Source organism: Scardinius erythrophthalmus (assembly GCF_964197995.2).
Source record: "Scardinius erythrophthalmus genome assembly, chromosome: 19".
NCBI classification, from domain to species: domain Eukaryota; kingdom Metazoa; phylum Chordata; class Actinopteri; order Cypriniformes; family Leuciscidae; genus Scardinius; species Scardinius erythrophthalmus.
In genome coordinates this window covers 37,611,087-37,628,439 of record NC_138239.1, presented here as the reverse complement: position 1 = coordinate 37,628,439, position 17,353 = coordinate 37,611,087, and positions in this window count along the sequence as shown.

Here is a 17,353-nt window from a genome sequence, read left to right as displayed (position 1 = left end):
GTCTAGTTATATGCTTGACCACTTTGTGTCCATTCGCGTGTCAAAAGACGGTAGCGGTCAGAACTCTGGTGTACTTTGGACGGAGTGGGCGGTCTGACTGACAATAGCCCATCCCAACACCTTTTGACAGAGTATCCACACTTAATTCTGACCACCTGTATACACTCTGACGAGCTGTTTGGTACTGAAACCATTGTCAGCCAACAACATTCTTTTTTTGCAAGGATGTTTGAAATAGTTCGGCAGAAAATAGCCTACTTCATTTGTCAGTAGGGCAATATGATTTTCGTTTATGTTGCTTAGAAATTTGAGTGATAGGCTTTGTCCTATTTAATTTATGTTATTTATATCTCATACATTTTTTCTGTGGCATTTTTTTTTCTGCTGACAGTAGGCCTACAATGTTAAAATAGCCTAATATTTATATTGACAGACCTCCTTAAACCTTAGGTGTGTATGTGTGTGTCCCGAATAAATAATAATAAAAAAAAGGAATAAAGTTCAAAAGTCGGACTGTCTATAAGCGAATGAGGGATGATTCACACCTTTATTAAAATGGCTGTAATCTGTTCGATTACCAGTAGGCTACTTGATCTGTTTAAAATGATTTCCTTGATATATGCCTAAGGTGTTAAATTCAAAATAAAAAATCTAAATTAAAATTTGTCTAATCCAGTAATTCATTTTTTCTAGTTTTGATCTGTACAATCAGAAAATCAGAAAACCCGTCGTTATTCGTTTTTTCATTTTAGTTCAGGAAATAAATAATGGAAAAACAAGTAGTTTTTCATCTTTTTATTTTTGGTTTTAATTTGAAAAAAAACGAATGAATGAATGATCCACGGACGGTAACGGACCCATCATATTCTGCGATTATAGGCCTATATAAGAGTATTTAATTTGTATCCATAGGCCTACTCTGTGTAGCTGGCCCGCCACCTACTAGCTAAAAAAATATTGGCCCGCGGCCAAAGTTACTTGCCGACCCCTGGTCTACAACCTCAGGTTCAATTAGGGCAGATTGAAAATTATTGCATATGATGTTTTGGGAGAGCGGGCATTCTAGGCCAGGTTTAAAGCCGTTTTTTAGGCCTGACAGCAGATAATGAGTAAATTTTGCATCTGGGTGATGAGCTAGTTCGAGGTGCATGTGCAAAATATTTATATTGATTAATGAGGATAGGAGCAGGCTTCACTCAATTTTGATAATACACTTTTTAGAGTGCTGGCCTAAAAATATAATACATAAGAATAGGACAGAGGCCGCACTATGCATAAACGTTTTTTATTCGTTGCACAAACGCGTTTCGGCGTGTGCCTTCTTCAGTGTGCAATCAAACAGACATTGTGACCAATCTTATATGCCCCCACCAATGACACACCCATAAACTCGTAAGCCAATGAATTCAAAGTATGCTACACACATATCAGCAAAAGACAATTAATTAGAGACAATAATTCTAGGCTGCATACAAAATGACTTACAATACACAGATGTTTCATAGACAAGAATAAACCCAGTTTTACAATTATAAAAAAACAAGAATCATCTCAGTTTTATATTTATAAAAAACAACTCAGTGACAACTCTTCATTCAACCCATTGGGAATACATGTGTTTAGATTAAAAATATACCAGGCTTCTCGCTGCAAGAGGCGGTTCTCACGGTCTCCCCCTCTTGGAGCTCGATTAACCACCTCTAAGCCCATGAACTTGAGCATACTGACGTCATGTCCCAGTAGATTAAAGTGCCTTGCGACTGATGATTTCTCATCATTCCTTCTGATCGCACATTTATGCTCAAAAATTCGTGTCTTGAGTTGTCTCATGGTCTTCCCCACATAGAACAAGCCACAGGGGCATGTCAGTAAATACACAATAAAAGTAGATACGCATGTGATTCTACCTCTTACTTTGTATACCCTACCTGTTTTCGGATGTTTAAAATGATTTCCCGTGAGCATAAAGTTACATGCTACACAGTTCAAACACTTAAAATTACCTTGTGGAATTTTAGAAAGAAAATGCGTTTGTGTTGGTGCAGGGAGGTGTGAACGTACTAAACGGTCTCTAAGACTAGGTGCTCGTTTGAAACAACTACGCGGCGGGTCTTGGAAAGTTTGCCCTATAACCGGGTCACTTTTCAGAATGTGCCAGTGGCGATGCACAATGTTCTGCAACCTATTAGAAATCTGTCCATAAGTTGATACAAATGTAACGGTGTTGTTCGAGTTGTTGTGATAGATGCGTTTGGACAATAAATCAGCACGTTGTGTACTGCGCGCGCGCTCTAAGCAGTCACGTACCAAGTGATGCGTATAACCACGGTCAAGAAATCTTTGACAAAGTTCTCCCGCTTGTCGCTCAAATGTTTCCTCATTATGACAGATACGGCGCACACGCAATAGTTGAGGTAGGCTACGTTTGAGAGAGGGTGGATGGAAACTCTGGTAATGTAAAAATGAGTTACGATCCGTCTCTTTTCTATAGATTTCCGTATGCAACGCGTTATCTGCCTTCCTCACTAAAACATCCAAAAACGGCAGGGCATTATCATCATGTGACAACGTGAATTTTATAGAGATTAGTCTAGTATTTACATAATTATGAAAGACAGTTAATTCTTCTTTTGGACCAGACCACACAAAAAATATGTCATCAATGTATCTGTGCCACACTTTCAAATGTTGTTTAAAAGGATTATGGTTGTCAATAAAATCATGTTCGAATTTACCCATAAAAAGATTGGCATAATTAGGTGCCATGGGTGAACCCATGGCAGTACCTTGGGTTTGTAGAAAAAAGCTGTTTTGAAACATGAAGTAATTTTTAGTCAAAACTTCACTAGCCAATGACAAGATGAACTCAGTATGTGGCACTTGGTTAATCGATAAGTAATATCCTAAGGCCGCTAAACCTGCATCATGTGGGATGTTGGTACATAAGCTGGTTACATCCATAGAACACAAGATATCAGTTTCATTCACTTCTCCAATACAAGACAGTTTTACCAAAAAATCAGTGGTGTCTTTTAAAAAAGATGGCAAGTTATGTACTAAGTCCTTTATATGATAATCAACGAATTTTGACAAAGGCTCGGTCATAGATTGATTCCCAGATACAATCGGGCGGCCAGGCGGATTATCCAACCTTTTATGAATTTTCGGCAAAGTATAAAACACAGGTCTTAACGGATTATTCTGCAGCAAATATTTATATTCTCTTTCATCAATAATTGCGTCAGACAAGGCTCTCTTCAATGTGGATTTAATGTCTTCACCAAATTTCATTGTGGGATCACCGTTTAAACGCACATAAAAGTTAGTGTCACCAAGCTGTCTCTCAATTTCTTGTACATAAGTGTCCCTATCCTGAATGACAATGGATCCTCCTTTATCCGCAGATTTAATTACAATTTCAGTATCAGACATTAATTCGTGCAATGCTTCTTTCTCAGAGTTCATAAGATTGTGTCTAATAGAGTAGTCACCCGGCTTAAAACAGGAAAAAACGTCTTGTTCCACCAGTCTTTTTTTTTTTTATAAATATAAAACTGAGATGATTCTTGTTTTTTATAATTGTAAAACTGGGTTTATTCTTGTCTATGAAACATCTGTGTATTGTAAGTCATTTTGTATGCAGCCTAGAATTATTGTCTCTAATTAATTGTCTTTTGCTGATATGTGTGTAGCATACTTTGAATTCATTGGCTTACGAGTTTATGGGTGTGTCATTGGTGGGGGCATATAAGATTGGTCACAATGTCTGTTTGATTGCACACTGAAGAAGGCACACGCCGAAACGCGTTTGTGCAACGAATAAAAAACGTTTATGCATAGTGCGACCTCTGTCCTATTCTTATGCAAAATATTTATATTCACAGATTTGTACACTGGACATACAATGCGGGCATGAGCGACGCCACAGAAGCTACAGATGTGCATGAACCGGCAGTGTGATCTGATACATTTACTCAAGTTGAAATGGTTACAGGGCTGTCTGCTTTCATCGAAAGAGGAGACTCTCCTTTCGAAATCTTGGTTTGCGCCGGTGGTTGCTGCACGAGGCACGTAGCTGGTGGATTTAGCAGTGCTTGTTCCCGGGACGGAAAGAGAGGAAGAGTTAACCTGCGGGCACGAAGCAGTTGAGTGTGCCACTGACCTGCAGACCACACAATAAATGTTTTTGCAGCCTAAAAACACCCTGCTGTGGAGATCTGGGTCGAGTGCACCCCAGTATGTGCACTGGTTCCACTGTGCGACTTGCATGGCACTGTAACACTAAAGTCAAGGGTCACATAAATAAATGAGGAGGGATCAATCACCATTTACCAACAGTTATATTTACCTTAAGTACAGTATACATTTTTAGATTATACAACATGTCTTGACAAAATTACATGAGGCAGAGCGTTTGGAAGTAAAATCTTATAAATGTACACCCAATATTAAAGTCCAGAGTTACCACAAATGTCCTTGGTCCATCACACCATTGTAGATGTTTAGGATCTTTAGAAGAACATCTTCCACATTTGTTTAATCAAGGGTTAATCCAAAGAAAAAGTGTTGTCTGCTTTGGGCTCTCGCAACATTCTCCTTCACTCTCTCCAGAAGTGATTGCTGACGTTCAACAACTTCATACGCAGATTGGTCAGGATCAGGCGAATGATATTGGAATAGTTCAAGGGGTCTTTTCAACTTGAGTCCCAGAGAGATTTCCGCTGGGGTATACTTCGTACTCTCCTACCAAGCTGAATTGATTGCAAACCTGAACTCATGGATCTATTGGTCCCAATTCCGATGATTGTCCTTGACGTATGAGGCAATCATGGTTTTAACAGTTTTGTTTACCCTTTCTGTCAGGTTAGTCTGCGGATGGTATGCAGTGGTAAGTTTTTGAATGGCACCCCATTGTCTGCAGGTAGCGTTTAGAAGTTGTGAGGTAAATTGTGGTCCTCGGTCTGATACCAAATACGTAGGTACCCCCCAACGGGGTAAAGATATCTTTGATAAGGATGTTAGTTATCAAAGGTGTCTTTGCTGACCGCAACGGGAACACCTCGACCCACTTGCTACAGTAATCCACAGAAACCAATAAATACTCATTCAACTTCGTGCTCCTTGGGAAAGGTCCCATAAGATCAATGCCTATCATATATCCGGGTTCTTTTACCGGAGTAGATTGAAGGGTTCCAGAAAGTTTGGATATACGTGGCTTGTATTGCTGACAGGTTTGGCATTGTTTGCAGTGATCCCATACATCTCGCTGGATTTCTGGCCAGTACCCCACGTTGAGTAGTCTCCGCAATGTTTTCATGCGTCCAAGATGCCCACTTAAAGGATTGTCATGTGCAAACTGGAGAAATTGCTGCCGGAGATCCTTTGGGATGACTACTTGCAAAGTATGACCCTTTTGACTTTCCGGGACACATCGGAACAGAAAGCTGTTCTGTACAACATTGTGACGGCCCGAGTGGTGGCCGCACAAGAGCGGTAATGTGGATGTACATGCACGCACATACACACACGCCAACAAGCATACATTTACATAAAGGATTTACATTTTAAGAATTTTTATTTAAACTTATTTTGTTATTTATATTAATTTGTTTCAGTATAATGATGGATCATAATAATCACACAAAACAAAGCATATTAATTATTTCTTTATTGTTAGGTTTTCACATGTTTACATTTATAGCACATTTTATATACATTGTTACTGATTTGAAGTGCACACAAATTAGTTACGTTGTATATGTTACTTATATTTGTTTCTATTTTGAGTTTAAGTTTACCGTTTGTGAGGAACTTCAGACATGGTCCGCTGCAGCCGCATCCTGGCGTAACAAGGATTAGAGTCCGGGCAGGAACAGAGAATTTAAGCGTTATTGGTTCCGCCCGAACATACCATTTGCTGGAATTGCCCGGGGAAGGAAGAAACGTTAATGTCTTTGTCAATTGATTTATTTGGTTGTATATTTATGATATTTGATTACATTTTGCTTTCCTTATCTTTATTTATTGTATACCTTTGTTTGATTTGACTTTGATTTACTTATAGTTATATGTTGAATGTAAAGTTGAATTGTTTCCCCTCTTAATTTGTAATGGGCCCATCCTTTCCTTTATAAGCTGTTGCTTTGTTCAATTGAGCAGGTCAGTAGTTTTAGTTGTTTGTTTGTTTTTTTTTTGTCTAATTGTTTGATCTCATTTTCTGTTTGTTTATTTTTATTGTAAGAAGTGTATGAGTTTGTAAAGTTATTTTTTTTCTTGGGTTCAAATAAAGACCCATTTTCTTTTGCAAAGCTTGTGTTCCTTGTTCTTGCCTCTTGGTCCCTCACATATGGTGGCAGCGGTGGGATATTTCAGTCAGTCAAGGACACAAAGCTGTGTTTTGTTTTTTTCTGCCCCTCGAGGCTGTTTTCTTTTTCCCTGTTAATATGAGTCGTACCTTAAAGAAAGGTGGGCCTAAGGCTCCTCCCTTGCAGCAAGAGGAAGAAAGGGGTGAGGAGGACCAGGACATGGTTGAAGGAGCTGAAGGAGGCGAGGCAATGGGAGACAGAGAAGTTTCAGTGACTGAGTTGGCAAATCTGCTTCGAGCCCATATGGCCAGGACGGAAGGCCGGGAGACTGTAAGACAGCAGGAGCAGGCGGATCAGGAGCGACGGTTTAAGGCTCTCCAGCACCAGTTCGGGCTTTTGCAAATGGAAGTCCAAGCACGCACCTCTCCGAATCTTCACTTATCTGATGTTGACCGGGAGTCCCGGGAAAGGCCTAATGCGGATCCTTTAGATTCTGATGGAAACTCCGTGAATTCAGCTCATCAGCAGAGCTTAAATCCGGTTGGGAACAATGTAGGCCCACCATTATCTCAGATACCTCGATTGGAGAAGCTGAGTGACATTGATGATGTAGAACACTTCCTTGTGACTTTTGAAAGGATTGCTGTTGCTTGTAGGTGGACTAAAACTGATTGGGTTTGGCATTTAATCCCTTTGCTGACGGGTAAAGCAAGAGCAGCTTATGTCAATATGGATGTGAATGAGTCTACTGACTATGACAAAGTGAAGTATGCTGTTCTAAAGAAATATGATGTCAATGCTGAAACTTATCGACAAAAGTTCCGTTCCTTATCAGTAGATCCATCGGAAAGTCCCATAGAGCTTTATAACCGGCTCAAAGAACTCTTTGGAAAGTGGGTCCAGCCTAAGAGGAAACAGGTGGAGGAGGTGAGTGAGATCATCATTCTGGAGCAATATCTTAGAATGCTGTCCCCTGAACTCCAGGTGTGGATTCGAGAGAGAGATCCCAGAACCGCAGCAGAAGCAGCGTCTTTGGCGGATGTGTTTGTTGCAGCCAGAGGAAAGAGTAAGCCGTGGGCTTGGAAACCTGTTAATGACCGCCGTTCTCTTGACATGCCTCACTTTCAGCAAAGGAAGGTGGAGGGGTCTGGTAAGCCCTACATGGGGAAACCTACTTCAGCCAAACTAAACTTTTCTCCTAAACGACCTCCCATATGTTACCTGTGTGGTCAAGAAGGGCACACTAAACCAAATTGTCCAAAGATCTCAGCTCAGCTTACACAGTTATGTTTTGTACCAAGGAGGGATGTAACCAAATCCCCAAGCTCTTTGAGAACTACAAATGTGGAGATAAATGGTGAGAAATTGACTGCTCTGATTGACACCGGCAGTGATCAGACTCTGGTGAGAAGAAAGTTCATATCACCCTCTTTGATCAGCACAGTCAACAAATTACCTATTTGCTGTGTACATGGAGACGAGAGACTGTTACCTACCGCCAATGTTTATGTCAAAATAGAAGAACAGACTTATCTGGTGAAGGTGGGGGTGGCTGATAACTTATCTTTCCCTGTGATTCTGGGTCGAGATATACCAGTGCTGCTGGAGTTATTGCACCCGACTCGACAGTGTAACGTGGTGGTGACCAGAGCAAAGGCCAACCAGCTAGAGGGGATTGAGCACCAACTAAGTACTTTACCTTTCTTCAATGCAGAGATTGAGACCGGGGTGTCGAAGAGGAGAAAGACTAGAAGAGAAAAAAGACAAGAAAAGGTAAAATATGCTGCTCATACAGTGTCTGAAAATATGGCCTGTGACTTACCTGTGAACTTCCAGGTGCCCACCAACATCGTTCAGATGCAGCAGGAAGATGTTACACTCACGGAGTGCTTTGCTAGAGCTGCAGAGGTAAGAGAGAAGCCTCTAGATGACAGTGCAGCCAGATATGTGCTAACGAAGGGAATACTCTATCGAGAGATCGGGGTCCAGAAACAACTTGTGGTTCCACAGTGTGTCCGAGAGATGGTGTTACATCTAAGTCACTCGATTCCTTGGGCTGGCCACCTGGGGAAAAACAAGACTACTGCAAGAATCAAAAAGTGTTTTTTCTGGCCCGGTTTGAAAGTAGATGTGGCCCAATTTTGTAAAAGCTGTCCTGTTTGTCAGAAGGTTTCCCTCAGATGTCCGTCAAGAGCACCACTACAACCACTTCCTATCATTGGTACTCCGTTTGAGAGGCTTGGAATGGATGTCGTTGGTCCAGTGGAGAGGAGTCGCTCAGGGAACCGTTTCATGCTGGTAATAACGGATTACTCCACCAGATACCCAGAGGTATTTCCGTTAAGATCTGTGAAGGCGAAACCTGTGGCTACTTCCTTGGTCCAGTTATTTTCCAGGGTCGGATTTCCAGCAGAAATTCTAACCGACCAGGGCACTAATTTCATGCCTACCTTGTTGAAGCAGGTCTACCAGCTCTTAGGAATTAAGAGTCTGCGCACTACTCCCTATCATCCCCAAACGGATGGGTTGACTGAGCGATTTAACCAGACTTTGAAGCAGATGTTAAGGAAGTTTGTCAGTGAGACTGGTCAAGACTGGGATCAATGGTTGCCCTACCTTCTATTCGCTTATCGGGAAGTCCCTCAAGCTTCCACAGGCTTTTCTCCTTTCGAGCTGTTGTATGGCCGTGATGTCAGGGGCCCATTGGCTCTGCTCCAGGAGATGTGGGAAGGGAGTCCTGGAAAGAAAGAGCCCACTAGTGTTGTCTCCTATGTTCTGCAGATGAGGGAACGGTTGCAGAAGATGACCGTTTTGGCTCAGAATCGCTTGGCGGAAGCCAGCGGGAAGCAGAAAACCTGGTATGACCCCCTGGCTCGAGAAAGAGATCTGGAGGTCGGTAAAAAGGTACTTGTCATGTTGCCTAGTCGAGAGAGTAAACTGCTAGCAAAATGGCAGGGTCCTTATGAGATCAAGAAACGCCTGGGTCCTACGACTTATGAAATCAGTATGCCGGGTCAAGATCGATCTAGTCGGGTTTTGCACGTTAACCTGTTGAAAGAGTGGGTTCCTCGTCCTGAAAGGTCACAGTCACTGATGATTCGCTGTATTGAAGAGGAAGAATCTGATGAGCAGTATCTGCCGCAGCCAGTTCCTGGGGACATTGGGTTGGATCATCTAACAGCTTCCCAGCGGTCACAGGTACAAGTTCTCTTCACTTCGAAAGTATTTTCTGAATATCCTGGGTTTACCAACTTGATTGAACATGGTGTAGTACTGAAACCTGATGCTGTCGTGAAACGCCAGAGCTATAGGATACCTGAAAGATTCCAGGTGACCTTGCAGGAGGAGGTAGACCTTATGCTCCGCTTGGGCATTATTGAACCTTCAAACAGTGAGTGGTGTCACCCCATAGTCCTTGTGCCAAAGAAGGATGGGAGTATAAGGTTCTGTATTGATTTCCGATATCTGAATTCAGTATCCCAGTTTGATTCCTACCCTACTCCTCGCATAAGTGACCTAATTGATCGGTTGGGCCAATCCAAATATCTCACAACAATGGATCTTTCTAAAGGCTATTGGCAAATTCCACTGACTCCCTCCTCCCGGCCCTTGACGGCATTCAGAACACCAAGGGGCCTTTTCCATTTTAAGGTGTTACCTTTCGGCCTTCATGGGGCCATGGCGACGTTTCAGAGGTTAATAGATCAAGTATTGCGTGGTTTACCTTTTGCTGCTGCATATCTTGACGATATTGTCATTTACAGTAACACCTGGGAGGAACATGTGCAGCATCTCAGAGAAGTCTTACAGCGTCTTCAGAATGCCGGCCTAACTGTCAACCCCACCAAGTGTGCTATAGCTAAACAGGAGACCGAATACCTGGGCTATGTCATTGGCCAGGGTGTTGTGCGACCGCAGGTGAAGAAAGTTCAAGCCTTGGAGAAGTGTGTGGTGCCCCAGACACGTAAAGACCTGCGATCATTTCTGGGTATGGCTGGATTTTACCATCGCTTTGTCCCTAACTTTTCCAGCAGGGCAGCTCCATTAACTGACATGGTGGGGGCACGTTGTCCAAACCAATTGCAGTGGACTGAGGAGAGATTGAAAGCCTTCCGGGACATTCAGGGAGCTTTGACAACTAGTGCTGTGCTACACAATCCTGATTTTAGTCGTCCTTTCATTGTACAGACTGATGCCTCTGAGAGGGGAGTAGGAGCCGTCCTATTGCAAGGACCACCAGAGAGCCGACAGCCAGTGGCTTACCTCAGTCGTAAACTGTTTCCAAGAGAAGTACGTTATTCAACGGTGGAAAAGGAGTGTTTAGCCATAAAGTGGGCGTTGGATTCCTTGCGGTACTATCTATTAGGCCGTGAGTTTACCATGGAGACTGATCATAGAGCATTGCAGTGGTTGGAGAAAATGAAGGATTCTAATGGAAGGATTACAAGGTGGTATCTCGCCATGCAGCCCTTCAGATTCAAGATACAACATGTTCCTGGTAAAGTCAACGTTACTGCTGACTATCTATCCCGCTCTGCTGGCGAGATTCGTGAAGGGAGGGGAAATGTGACGGCCCGAGTGGTGGCCGCACAAGAGCGGTAATGTGGATGTACATGCACGCACATACACACACGCCAACAAGCATACATTTACATAAAGGATTTACATTTTAAGAATTTTTATTTAAACTTATTTTGTTATTTATATTAATTTGTTTCAGTATAATGATGGATCATAATAATCACACAAAACAAAGCATATTAATTATTTCTTTATTGTTAGGTTTTCACATGTTTACATTTATAGCACATTTTATATACATTGTTACTGATTTGAAGTGCACACAAATTAGTTACGTTGTATATGTTACTTATATTTGTTTCTATTTTGAGTTTAAGTTTACCGTTTGTGAGGAACTTCAGACATGGTCCGCTGCAGCCGCATCCTGGCGTAACAAGGATTAGAGTCCGGGCAGGAACAGAGAATTTAAGCGTTATTGGTTCCGCCCGAACATACCATTTGCTGGAATTGCCCGGGGAAGGAAGAAACGTTAATGTCTTTGTCAATTGATTTATTTGGTTGTATATTTATGATATTTGATTACATTTTGCTTTCCTTATCTTTATTTATTGTATACCTTTGTTTGATTTGACTTTGATTTACTTATAGTTATATGTTGAATGTAAAGTTGAATTGTTTCCCCTCTTAATTTGTAATGGGCCCATCCTTTCCTTTATAAGCTGTTGCTTTGTTCAATTGAGCAGGTCAGTAGTTTTAGTTGTTTGTTTGTTTTTTTTTGTCTAATTGTTTGATCTCATTTTCTGTTTGTTTATTTTTATTGTAAGAAGTGTATGAGTTTGTAAAGTTATTTTTTTTCTTGGGTTCAAATAAAGACCCATTTTCTTTTGCAAAGCTTGTGTTCCTTGTTCTTGCCTCTTGGTCCCTCACAAACATAATGGATACGTTGGGGGTCGATAGGGTTAAGTTTCGTTTCATTCCACAGAGGCTGCAATGATTGATCACTTTTTTGGCTTCGACCAAGTTCTTCCCAGTTGATCGGTAAGTCTCCATTCACATCCTTTGCCTGGCATACAGCAACACTTCCCAGTGGCTCTCCCTCAGGCATTGCACGGGATAACGAATCAGGCACAACATTACATCTCCCTTTTCGGTATCTCACCGTAAAGTCAAATCCCTGGAGTCGGATAGCCCACCTAGTAAGTCTTGATGTTGGACGAGGATGGTTGAATACCCAAGTGAGTGCGGCATGATCAGTCAGAACTTCAAAGGGTTTCCCTTCTAGGTACTGTCGCCACTTCTCAACCGCCCAGACGACAGCGAGGCATTCCTTCTCTGAAACGGCATATGTTTTTTCAGCTCCTTGAAGCAGACGGGATGCATAGGCGATGACGTGTTCTCCCTTTTCCAAATCAGTCAGGACAGCTCCAAGTCCTAAGTCGCTAGCATCGGTCTGCACTTTAAATGATTTACTTGAGTGTGGGGGCACCAGAACTGGGGTCTTTTGTAGGGCATCCTTCAAATCTTCAAAAGAATGTTGGCACTCCTTAGTCCAGTTCCATGGTACGCCCTTCCTCTTAAGTGCATGAAGTGGAGCAGCACGTTCTGAAAAATATGGAATAAATCGGTGATACCACCCAGCAAGACCTAGGAATCGCTCAACTCCCTTAATGTTTTTGGGCACAGGAAAATTCTTGACAGCATCCACTTTGGAATCCTCTGTCTTGATGCCTTCCGCTGAAATGACGTGTCCCAGGAAAGTCAGTGATTTCCTTACCAATTTACATTTCCTAAGGTTGATGGTTAGGCCAGCCGATTCCAGCCCAACAAACACCTTTTTCAGATCCCGGAAGTGTTGCTCGATGTCTCTGGAGTACACGACAATGTCGTCTATGTACACAAAACAACATTTACCAATAAGATCTTGTAGAACTATGTTCATGAGCCTTTGGAATGTTGCTCCAGCATTTTTCAACCCAAATGGTAGACGAACAAACTCATACTGGTTGTACTTTGTAACAAAAGCAGTTTTTTGGATGCTACTTCCATCCATCACCACTTGCCAGTATCCAGTCTTGAGGTCTAGGGTACTGAATACTGTTGCTCCGTAGACAGACTCCAAGATCTCTTGTATCTGAGGCATGGGAAAACCATCCAGTGGGGTCTTGGCATTCAGTGCTCGAAAATTTACACAGAAACGTATACCCCCATCCTTCTTAAAAATTTAATTAAAAATTAAAAATTAAAAATAGGTTAAAAATTTAATTGATGTTCAACAAATAAAAAACAGCTATAATACAGATGAGCAAATGCTAAAGCTTGGGTTACTGAATATTCGATCGCTTACTTCAAAAGCACTCATTGTTAATGATATGATTTCAGATAATAACCTAGATGTGCTGTGTTTGACAGAAACCTGGCTAAAACCAAACGATTACATTACTTTAAATGAGTCCACCCCGCAAGATTACTGTTATAAACATGAGCCTCGTCTTAAACGCAAAGGGGGTGGTGTTGCTGTAATTTATAGTAATATTTTCAAAACCACTAAGAAATCAAGTTTCGAATATAATTCTTTTGAAGTGTTAGTGCTTAATGTAAAAATATATAGTATAAATGATAAATCGCGTTTGAGATTTGTGCTGGCTACTGTATACAGGCCACCAGGGCACCATACAGACTTTATCAAAGAATTTGCGGACTTTCTATCAGAGTTAGTATTGGCTGCAGATAAAGTACTAATTGTTGGTGATTTTAATATACACATCGATAATGAAAAAGATGCATTGGGTTTGGCATTTAAAGTCCCACTCCGATCATATTTCGAGCTATTTTTAAACATTCTCAGTGGTCTTCAAATGATGATTATGCCGGTTGTAGCCAAAATCACAAAACCTGTGCCGTTTTCTGGGACTTTGCTTCAGCAGAGCGGCAGTAGCTCATTAGCAATTCGCCTCTGCGTTGTGGGCGGAGCCGTTGGCACGGAGACGACCCTCCCCCTCCTCTCCTCTGTACGTTCACACCGCCACCGGCGCCGACTTGAGCTTCCTCTCATTATCGGATTAATTGCAGTTTAACCATCACAGAGTGAAAGTTTATCATTTGCATGTGTTTTTAAGTCCTGCCAGTTTAACAGGGCGCGCTTGACAGGGCATATAAGGAGAGAGAGAGAGAGAGAGAGAGAGAGAGAGAGAGAGAGAGAGAGAGAGAGAGAGAGAGAGAGAGAGAGAGAGAGAGAGAGAGAGAGAGAGAGAGAGAGAGAGAGAGCGCCCCGGCCGCCCGCGCGCACTCACTATTAATAATAATAAATAATAATGTGACCAAAACGGTTATACAAATGCTGTCATTATAAAAGGTTTCTAGTGTCAATGTATTGCTTGTTTATTCTGTTTACTTTTCATGGTGTGGCACTTCTCTTCTCCCATGATCGAACATAGAATGCTGCTACGTCAGAGCGGCCAAAGCGTCAACAAGCTTCCTCGTACTTTTTGACAAGCGTCCTTGACAGGGCGGCCAGAGCTTCTTTGCCGCTCAAGTCGGCGGCGGTGTGAACGTACAGTTAGTATTGCAACCCGCTACCGCACATGGGTGTTGATCCGCCATTGTCTTCTCTACTCCTCAGAACCTGAGCGGGCGGGGGCGGAGGGGAGTATGAGCTTGTGGCCCCACCCAGTGGAGTTACTACGTCACAACTCCAGTCTATTTTAACTGGCATTTTAGCACCTGCTACTGATTCACAGCCATTTGAATGCAGAAATACTCAGAAATACAACATTGAGCTTATTTTTCTCAAGATATGTCCTCTAACATCAGAAAAATGCCACAAGAACATGTTAACACCTAGAAAAATATCATTTTCATCGGAGTGGGTCTTTAAAGACATTGTAAACTCAATTGGAGTTAGACAACACGTGTCAGGACCTACTCATTGTCGTAATCATACTCTAGATCTAATATTATCACATGGAATCGATGTTGATGCCGTTGAAATTCTGCAGCAGAGCGATGACATCTCAGATCATTATCTAGTCTCGTGTAAACTTCATTTAGCGAAGGCTGCAAAGCCGACTCCATGTTATAAATATGTTAGACCTATCACTTCTGCCACTAAAGATTGCTTTATTAATAATCTTCCTGATCAGTTTCATCATTTTAGCATCCCGGATAGCTTAGAAAAACTTGATATTGCAACAGAAACTTTTAACTCTCTCTTTTCCAGCACTTTAGACACAGTTGCTCCTTTGCGCTTAAAGAAGATTAAAGAAAATAATCCAACGCCGTGGTACAACGAGCACACTCAGGCCCTTAAGAGAGCAGCCAGAAAAATGGAACGAAACTGGAAGAAAACAAAACTAGAGGTATTTCGCATTTCATGGAAAGAGAGCTCGATTGCATACAGAGAGGCTTTAAAAGCTGCTAGATCTGCTTATTTTTCAACCCTATTAGAAGAAAATAAACATAATCCTAGGTATTTATTTGAAACAGTGGCTAAACTAACGAAAAAGAAAGCTTCAAACACAGAAGTTTCCAAGCAGCACAGCAGTAATGACTTTATGAACTTCTTCACTTATAAGATTGATAATATCAGGGAGAAAATTATAACTATGCAACCGTCTACTACAGTATCGCATCAGGCAGTGCATTGTAGTCTCCCTGAGGAAAAATTTGATTCATTCGTTGCTATAGGAGAGGAAGAATTTACTAAACTCGTTAAATCATCTAAATCAACAACATGTACGTTAGCCCCTATACCAACTAAGCTACTGAAAGAGATGCTTCCAGAGGTCATAGATCCTCTTCTTAATATCATTAATTCGTCTTTGTCTCTAGGATACGTACCAAACAACTTTAAGCTGGCTATGATTAAACCGCTTGTTAAAAAAACGCAACTTGATCCTTCAGAATTAGTCATTTACAGGCCGATCTCGAATCTACCTTTTCTGTCAAAGATACTAGAAAAGGCAGTATCTTCACAACTGTGTTCCTTTCTAGAAAGAAATGATATCTGCGAGGATTTTCAGTCCGGATTTAGACCGTACCATAGTACCGAGACTGCTCTCGTTAGAGTCACAAAGGATTTGCTCTTATCATCTGATCGTGGTTGTATCTCGCTATTAGTGTTACTCGATCTTAGTGCTGCGTTTGACACCATCGACCACAACATTCTTTTAAATAGACTAGAAAACTATGTTGGTATTAGTGGAATTGCACTAGCATGGTTTAAATCATACTAATCTGACCGTTATCAGTTTGTAGCAGTAAATGAAGAGATGTCTCATCGATCACAAGTTCAGTATGGCGTACCACAAGGCTCAGTACTAGGACCGCTGCTGTTCACTCTGTACATGCTACCCTTAGGAGATATCATTAGGAAACATGGAATTAGCTTCCACTGTTATGCCGACGATACTCAGCTCTATATTTCTTCAAAACCTAACGAAACTTACCAATTCACTAAATTAACAGAATGCATAGCTGATATAAAAAATTGGATGACTCGTAATTTCCTACTTCTAAATTCTGAAAAAACAGAGATTCTAATTATTGGACAAAAAACGTCCTCACGTAATAACCTAGAATACTGTCTAACACTTGATGGCTGCTCTGTTAAGTCTTCGTCGTCAGTTAGGAACCTGGGTGTGCTCTTTGATACCAATCTTTCATTTGAAAGTCACTTGTCTAGTATCTGTCATTTTTCCATCTTAAAAATATATCTAAATTACGTCATATGCTCTCATTGACAAATGCGGAACAATTAGTTCATGCTTTCATGACATCAAGGCTAGATTATTGTAATGCTCTACTGGGTGGTTGCCCTGCACGCTTAATAAACAAACTACAGCTAGTTCAAAACGCAGCAGCTCGAGTTCTTACTAGAACCAGGAAGTATGACCATATTAGCCCAGTTCTGTCAAAACTGCACTGGCTCCCTATTAAACATCGCATCAATTTTAAAATATTGCTGATTACTTACAAAGCACTAAATGGTTTAGCTCCGCAGTACTTGAGCGAGCTCTTAACGCATTGTACTCCTTCACGTCTATTGCGATCTCAAAATTCCGGCCAGTTGATAATACCTAGAATATCAAAATCGACTGCTGGCGGTAGATCCTTCTCCTATTTAGCACCAAAACTTTGGAACAGTCTTCCTAACATTGTCCGGGAAGCAGACACACTCTGTCAGTTCAAATCTAGATTAAAGACACATCTCTTTGACCTAGCATTCACATAATACATTATAGACTTCTATAATTCAATATTAGGCTGCATAGATTAGGTCAGCTGGAACCGGGAACACTTCCCATAAATCCTGATGTACTTGTTACATCATGAGAAGAATGGCATCTACGCTAATTTTAGTGTCTGTGTTTATCCCGAGGTTTTCCCACAGCCTGCCGGATCCAGGCCGTTTCCAGATCTGACGAAGGCCCTTCACCTGGACCTGATGACAACGCAGTGCTAAAGTGCCAACTAGTCTCTCCCTATGGAGGATCCCTTTCCCACTCAACAGATAAAGCGTCGTCGGGAAA